Raw genomic sequence first — 8,479 nt, forward strand, 5'->3', positions numbered from 1 at the left:
CCTCAGACCCCCACCTAGAGCAGGAGGCTCAGGCTCCAAGGTGAGCGGCATAGGACGCTCATCACGTAGCAGCAGCTGACAGATTCCCAGAGCAACTTCTGGTACAGCAGAGACACTGAATAAAGGAAAACTAGAATATGGAAGAAAATATTTCCATTCCCATTCCTCTAAAGCAGTGGCTCTCAATTTTGGCTGCAGTTAGAATCACCGGGGGCGGTGTAACTACCCCACTGCCGAGGACCCGCCTCAGAACAATGACATTGGCATCCCCAAGGGGGAGCCCCAGGTGTCTGGGTGTCTGGGTGAAATGCCCCAGGGCACTTCAGTGTGCAGCCAGCATTAAGGCTGCTGGCTGCCCAAGGTGTGCCTCTGCCCAGGAGTCATTGGTGTGAACTGCCCCTTGCTGCTCCTTCTGCTGCCTCCTGTGCTTAGAATGGTGCTAGAGTCCACCCCCCGCAGAGCCACGTTCCTCTCCTAAATCTGGGAATATCAGCCATCAGCCCGTTTGGCGTGGACAGGCCACCCCTCTGGCCTCCCCAGGCCTACCTGTGCTCTTGGAGCTGACAGCAACTCTGCTGTCTGCCAGGGCATAGCTGCCAGGGTCTGTTCCACACAAGTTCAATAAGGATGCTAGTAGGTGCTATTTAAAAAAGAAAATGAGTGTTTTTTTTTTTTTTAATTATAGTAGTTTGGGTTAAATAAAGTCAGCCAGAGTTCTTTACTCCAGGACTTCTCAGATCCTTTAATATTTCATAGGCCAGTGTGTTCATCCTCAATAAGAAGACATTGAAGGCAACACTTTCCAAATGAATTTGACCACACAAACCTTTGTAAAGAACGAATCCAGGCAATAGGCTTTAGAACAGACTGCTTCAGGGTATGATTTAAAATTTAAACTTTCCTGGATACATTTCCTAATAGTTTCAGTATTGATGTCATCATGCATGTGTTTTATTCAACTGACTAGTGTTCTACGGGTAACTAGTCTATGCTCTGAGATCTGTCAGGTCCTGGGAAATCTGAATTTGGTATCTGCTGCTCATGAAACAATTAGAGAATCACTGTGCTTAATTGAGTTGTATTGTTAAAACACAATAAAATTTAATTCAATTTTTAAACTAAAGGAATAATGAGAGGGGGCTACTTAAGGCAAGGAGGCCTTCGTGAAGGAAGTGGTAACTTCCTTGAAGAACCTGAATGAGTAGCATTTAGATAGAGATGCAGGAGAGCAGAAGGAAGGGCATGTACAGTGGAGGGAACAGCATGGGACAGAACCTGAGAGCAGGGGTGCGTAGGGTGGGATGTGATGTAGGGATAGGGCAGGGAGCGTAAGGAACAGTGGGTGTCAGGCCTGAATACAATAGTGATGGGAACAACAAATGGACACAAATAAAAATGTTTGCTCATAAGGGGATATTCAATTTTCCCAATGAAATGATTTAAAAAAAAAATTAGTAGCCAACCTGAATGTATAACCTTGTAAGGATGTAGCTGAACAAGTCAGTGCTTTCCCGTAATGTTTGTTAACGTGGCACCTTTATGTCCCAGGGTAAGGTCTCTGGAAGCAGATGCTGAGAGGGAGCTTGGGGTGCAAAATATTTAACAGAGCTCAATGCCTGTGAAAGGGTGGGGAGGAGGTAGGCGTGGGCAGATGTGTAACCACACTACAGGCCTGACAAAGCTCCCACCAGCCCCCAGGGAGCTCAGGAGCCAATGGTGCCATCCAGAGCCACCCCAAGTGAAGCCCCAGGGGCCAGGTCCCTGTGTCTTTACCTCCTTAAGTCACTGGTCACAGGCTGCCCCCAGGAGTGAGACCTTGGGCTGGGGAGCTGTCTGCAGCAGAGGGAGACCCCAGTTGTGCTGATGGTGAGACAGCACGTTCTTCCTTAAAGACCACGTGGGCAGCAGCACGTCTCTGTGTCTTGTGCAACATCCAAACACTGCTTTTCTCCATTTTCACATATAACCCAGTTCTTGAAACCCTTCTTCTGTGTCTTCATATGCACCATCATGTCATCGTCACTTCCAGCTGTATTTCCTTCCAGTTGTCTCGTCCACCATGGTCTTCCAGAGTACACCATCCTTACAGGCATCTAAGATGCTGGGCACACAGCATGACTTAGAGCCATGTGCAAAGTTGTCACTAAACATTTTATCCAAGCTGCAGTTTACCAGTTCCTCCTGTTAGGTCAGTTGGGGTTTTTTCGGTTTTGTTTTTGTTTCTTTCCACCTTCTTCCTGTGGTTACATACTCATGAACACCACAAAGTACCCTTATGCTGTATTTTTCTAAGTAGTCTTTTAAAAAAATCTTAGAAGTGAGGTCATACTCCTAGAAGTAATTACTAAACAATATTAAATTTCTTTGCTTACTTCCTTTTAAATGACAGGTAACAAACATCCCAAACGTTCATTGATTTTCATCTAATACTGTGTGCTCTCAGTAGTGATTTTTGTTCCAAATAAAGTACTTCAGAAAACAGCTGAATTGCAGGTGCTCTATACAAAAGTCACCACGCTTTGTAAAGACTTAAGTATAAAGTGACTTTTCTCTTTCCAGAAGGATGCTATTGGAGAAGAAGTATCTTGAGCATAAATGGTAAGCTTGTCCACTTGACATGAGACCAGGTCACTGAAGCTCTGAAGACCAAGGAGAGAAGTTTAGATGGAAAGTCATTGTGGTTATGGAGCAGGGAGGTGGCCTGATACACACCATCTCAGGAAACTCTGTGCAGCTAAAGAAGTTTTCAGGATGTGTTTGCAGAAATATTTTGGAAGCAAGAAAGCTATCTAATAACTGTTGTAACCAGAAGCTAAATAGTGTGGACTGAAAGGACAGCACAGGATGTGCAGGGGCCAGGGAGGGGAAAGAAGTGGAAGGAAGAGCACTTCTAAAGAAGAATTAGCAACTTGGAGACAGCTGGATATTGGGACAGTAGGAGAGTGAAGGGTCAAACATGGCCTTAAGAACTTGAAAAGAATCCTCTAAATACAGCCTGCCCTCTGTATCAATGAGAAACCACTATAGTTGGAGCTCTCAGTTCCTCTAGAAGACTCTTTGTTTACTAGAGCCCTCCCAGCTTCCTGCCCTCTCTTTAAAAGAGTTCTCCTCTCTTTGTTGTGTGGGGACTAGCACGTGGCTCACCATGGTTGCAGACCCTGATTGCAATTCTTTGCTGACCCCGAATAAACCCATTTTTGTTAGAGAAATAACCGGCAGTCGATTTGTTTTAGGTCAACGGTTGAGTCTCCATGTTGAAACCTAGACTCCCTCTGAGCTGCCCCCAGGTGTCCACCCCGGGGCTTCTCTAACTTTAAAGTGCACACAAATCACCTGGGGATCTTCTTAAAATGCAGATTCTGACACAGTAGGGCCGAGGTGGGGCCTGAGAATCTGCATTTCTAACAAGATCCCACGATGACCATGTTTGTGTAGAAGGCTCTTCCCTGTGAAGGTGGCCGAGAGCCACTGCGGATCAGCCTCTCCTGGGAACATGTGTACATGTGCCACAGGTCAGTGAGACATGTGCCACAGATCAGTGAGGCATCCGCTGTGCATTCAGGAAAGCGGGAAGTGCAAAGCAACAGGACTTCGGAGCAGGTAGAAACACCTGTCAGCCTCGCCTGGCAAGTACTAATGGCCAGGGTGTAGATACTATGTTGACAGCAAAACTCTAGGACTTGGAGAAGCCGCAGAGTGACTGTCAGTCAGCTGCTTCTCGGAGAAGGCCGCGGAGGAGGGGCACCGATGTTGGCAAGAACGAGGACTATTTTCTTATGAAGAACTCCCTAATTATGCAGTTAGAGAACCGTGTGTGGCACATTCCGGAGCCCACACTTCTCTCATAAGGATCCCACTGTTAATTTTAAGAAGAGAAACAGCAATGCAACTTTCTCGACTCCCACGCCGTTCACACATTGAATTTGTGTGCCAACTCAGAGCATACCCACTGGAAATGAAAACAGAGTTAAAGCCAGCCCTTAAATTGAAGCTTGTCAAACTACAGAGCTATACAGGGGGAGAACTTGGTTTTCTTTCTCCCATCTCAAAACAAAATTTTCTCTCTGCCATTTCTTAAATTTACACCAGACATATTTTTTTAAACCCAAAATGCCAGAGCCCAAAGCACCTAACACAGGGCCCTTCACACCCTAGGCCCCTGATCCACATTTGTTTATTGCCTGAGTGGTCTTTCGTACACTCCACATTGACCTAAGGCAACAGTCTCCAACACGAGCCCCTGGTGAACCCACCCACACCCCCATGCTCTGGACGCTACCCAACCAAGTCCTTCAGACGTGATCCCTCCCTCTGGAAATATGAGTGGGAGGCATGGACGGAGCGATCAGGTCACAAGAGACCGCGGAGCAGTGAGACAGCGAATCTGGACCCGACTGCCTGCCGCTCCTGCTGCTTTGTCCCGGTGGAGCAACAAACTCTACAGGGCAGGGCCTTTCAAAGTCATGACTACGACTCTTAGTAAGAAAAATATTTTGCATCACATCCTAACACACACACACAACTGGAACAAGAGCTTTATGAAACCAGAGTCATCCCTGCTATACATGATATACCCTGTTTTTGCATGATGGTCTCTTCTAAGGCATCAAGCATCACTCAGACTACTCCCTAAACCACAATTTTCTATTATTATTATTTAACTAATAAACAAAACAAAAAAATTTTAAAAACCCCAAAAACAACAACAACAACAACAACAAAAAAACCCTACATGGCAGCTTTTTTCTGATCTCACAATTTTTAAAGTACTATTTTAATAATTCCTTTTTTTTTCATCAACCCCACTCGATGCATTGTTCCTGTGGTTCTTCTCCTCATCACTACATTTTATTCTCCTCTTTTAAAGCCTGGGGGTGCAATTAGCACCATGACAAGTAGCATGCAATCTGGAGCCAGACTCAGCTCCACCACTGTGTGACCTGGGTCAGGTTACTCAACCTCTCTGTCTCAGTTCCCTCATCTGTAAAAAGACGATAATAACAAGGCTACCTCATAAAGCTGTTCGGAGGATTTAATGTGTTAAGACAGGTGAAGCACTTAGAATATTGCAGAGCACAGAGTAAGGCACCTGCTACCATGACGGCTGTTACTACTCAAATAAACCCTCTCCTCTGGGAAAAGATACCCACTGTGAACAGCCTGCCTGATCTTCTCAGCACCTATGCCCTGAACCTAGATAGTGTCCTTACACACCTGTGGACATAGTCATGCTCCATGTATCCTGCATTGTTCTGACCTCTGGGGTTAACATTTTAAGTGTGTACATTTCTTTTTGACATTTCTAAAATGTATTCTTTAACTCAAATGGCTTCAGAAGATACTAAATCTACTTTAGGCTTTACTTGATTACAAATGGCCATCACTACAAACTGTGACATGAGGCTGGATCACAGTGTGACCTCCTGACCTGTGATAAGTTTCCTTTAGCCAGATGTTTCCATCTTCCATTAGCTCCAAAATGTTGTTGTGAGACTGGCAGCCCAGAGAGGCATGTTTATTAGAGGAATGAATAAAATTGTAAGCATAAATAGGTTACATCTGAAGACATCCTTAATGAGGAAAGTGTATGTACTCTGGTGTGTGTGTTCAGGGGCACATATTCTGGCTGATCTGGGGGCACTGGTTTTCAACTATGTTCTAGATCATTGTTGCTACCCAGAGAAAGTGTCTCGATTAGTTAGGCGTTGTGATACACAGTTCTTGTGGCATTTCATGAGTGAGTGTAGCTTCTTCCCAACCTGATTCTAAGCAGAGTGCAGAGACTCTGGTTTTGATTTAATTCATTCAGTCATTCACTTATTCTTTCAACCAAAAAGTTATCCAGCATCCAAGGTGCCAGGCATTACGCTGAGTGATAGAAAATAATAGCAAGCAGGTCCATGTGACTTGATGGTTGTCAAAGTGCTTTCAGGTAAATTACCTCGTTTACTCCTCTAAACAGCTCCATGAGACAAGTGATCTTATTCCTATAAGAAAGAAAGAAAGAAAGAAAGAAAGAAAGAAAGAAAGAAAGAAAGAAAGAAAGAAAGAAAGAAAGAAAGAAAGAAAGAAAGAAAGAAAGGAGGAGGGAGGGAGGGGAAGGAAGGAAGGAAAGAAAGAAAAAGAGAGGAAGAGAGGAAGAAAGGAAAGAAAGAAAAGAAAAGAAAAGAAAAGAAAAGAAAAGAAAAGAAAAGAAAAGAAAGGCACACATATTTATTAACTGACCAAAAGTCCTGAATGTCCCATCCCACCCAAGGTGGTGCAGACAGACAGACAGACAGACAACACAGCTGAGGGGCATGGACTTTGCTCCCTGAACTTATCTGGTACTTTGCCTAGCCCAGCGCTGCATGCAAAGACTCACTTCATAAACACTCAAGAGGGAGATAATTTTGATGTTGCTGAGATTTCAGGTCACATCGGGGGGGGGGGGGGGGGGGAGTAGTAATAAATGCCAGGAGGCAGAAAAAAGAGAAGATTAACAATACTGGTCCAAATATGTGAGGAGGAGTGGTGGGAGGAGGACAGGCAAGACTTAAAGGAAAGTAATGAGGTTGAGGTTGATTTCAGTCTGGGGGAGAGGACAGCCTGACAAAAAGGACATGGGGCCCAACGAAGGCATTAGAGCATGGAGAGCAGAGACTTATGATCCAAGGACTGTTTCCAGGATCTTACAAGCTGGCCTCAGGAAAAAGGAAACAGCCTTCGTGCTTTCACCAACAACTTCCAGCCGGCAAAGTGGTTCCAGATTTCTGGCAGCCTTTTAAATGAGCTTCAGTCCCAAATTCAAAGCAGAAACTGCCCTAGATTCTTCTGTTTCTCAAAATTTCCCTTTTCTGTTGCACCAGGAAGCTCAATATACTCCTCACTAATGATCTCGTGAATGTGCAAAGACTGCGGCTTCACAGATGAATCAGTAAGCCAAATATTTATTGGAGATCTGACGTGGCCTCGCCACGGTGAGGTGTGCTGTGATGAGGCAGACACACCTATGGCTTCACCGACAGCTGACCAGCCTGACAGCAAGCACTGCATGCTGATGGGCGGCAGTGTGCTTGTGATACACCCTTGTGCGCATCTGTACTCAGCCAAAGAGGTTATGCCTGAGTGGGAAGTAGGATCAGATGGGTGAGGTGAGGTCATATTACAAAAAACCTAAAGAGAGAGAAGGGTAAGTCAGAAGCTTCAGTTAGTCTGGGGGCACAGTAGGTGTCCAAATCTGTTGAATGCATGCATGCATGGATGATTTGAAACAAGCATGTTGTCCCAGACTCAGGACACAGTCGTCTTCCCTAAATCATTGGGTCCTGGGTGTCAAACTGTGTCAAAACATCTGTGTGATATTCACAGCTTTGTAGAATTAGTCTGCAATTAGTGATGGATAGAGGTCGACCCTTTTCCTGCAGACAGTGACTTTTGACTCCCTGAATCTATGATCACTGGGAAACAGAGGAGGAGAAGCTGAAAGAGAAGAGAACTCAGCACATGATGGGCACATCCTACTAAATGCTGACTAACAGAGAGATGATGAACTAAAGAGAGAAAAAGCCATGGCTATCGCCCAGTTCTCCTCCTGCCCAAAACGGCCCCAGGAGAGCAGCCGCCGGGGACGTGGAGATGGGAAGTAGTTTTGCCAGCATGCCTCTGCGTCCCTGCTGAATGGGCCACTTCCTTGAAGGAGAGTCCATGCTGACCACCAAGTCTTAAGCGCCATGATTCCTTCTGCCTTCCTAACGCCCAAATCTTTTCTAATATATTTTGCTTATCTTGACAGTCACAAACCTAGAATGTGTAGAAATCTGTAGAGTGAGGAGAAAATTAGATGTTTTCTGAATCTTAAACAGATCTTCCAGATGAAGAGTGCACTGGTCCACAGAGGATGCCTCCAAACAGCCTTCGGCAAAGGAGATCCCATCAGAATCCTTGGGGAACAGAATCGTGGGCTTCTTGTAGTCCTCTCCTGTCACCCCTCCTGCCTACTATCTGCACACAAACCTTGCCACCTTTATCTGACCCTCAGACCAGTCCTAGGGCAACTGACACATTGTATACTAGCCCAACCTTGATAATTCGAACATAAAAACAGAGAAAACCTATGATTCGAAGGTCATCGTCTTAATGAACAAGCAGCCTGTGAAGAGTACCAGCAGGGGGAGTCGTCCGTGAGGGACGTGGTGCGCGGAGCCTGCCTCACGTAATAGGTAGGATGATTCTCGCCATAGTTCGCTCAAATTTCTGTCCCTTAAATTTGTCTGAACTGCTCTTAAAGCAATTAAGAACAGCAAGGCGTTTCTTCAACAGTCCTTTTCTTTCCCACAATATGAGACTCAAGCAGGAAGAAGCTGGGCCCTTCCGTGGAGACCCTGTGCTTTCATGTTTTCTTTGTGCCGCTCAACGGAAGCGTCATTTAACAGTGGTGCTAGCCTGTGGCTTCTCTGGATCCCACACTTCTCAGTCGTATCAGTTGATCTGCATTTCA

The sequence above is a fragment of the Camelus dromedarius genome, chromosome 6 (genome assembly GCF_036321535.1).
Source record: "Camelus dromedarius isolate mCamDro1 chromosome 6, mCamDro1.pat, whole genome shotgun sequence".
Lineage (NCBI taxonomy): Eukaryota > Metazoa > Chordata > Mammalia > Artiodactyla > Camelidae > Camelus > Camelus dromedarius.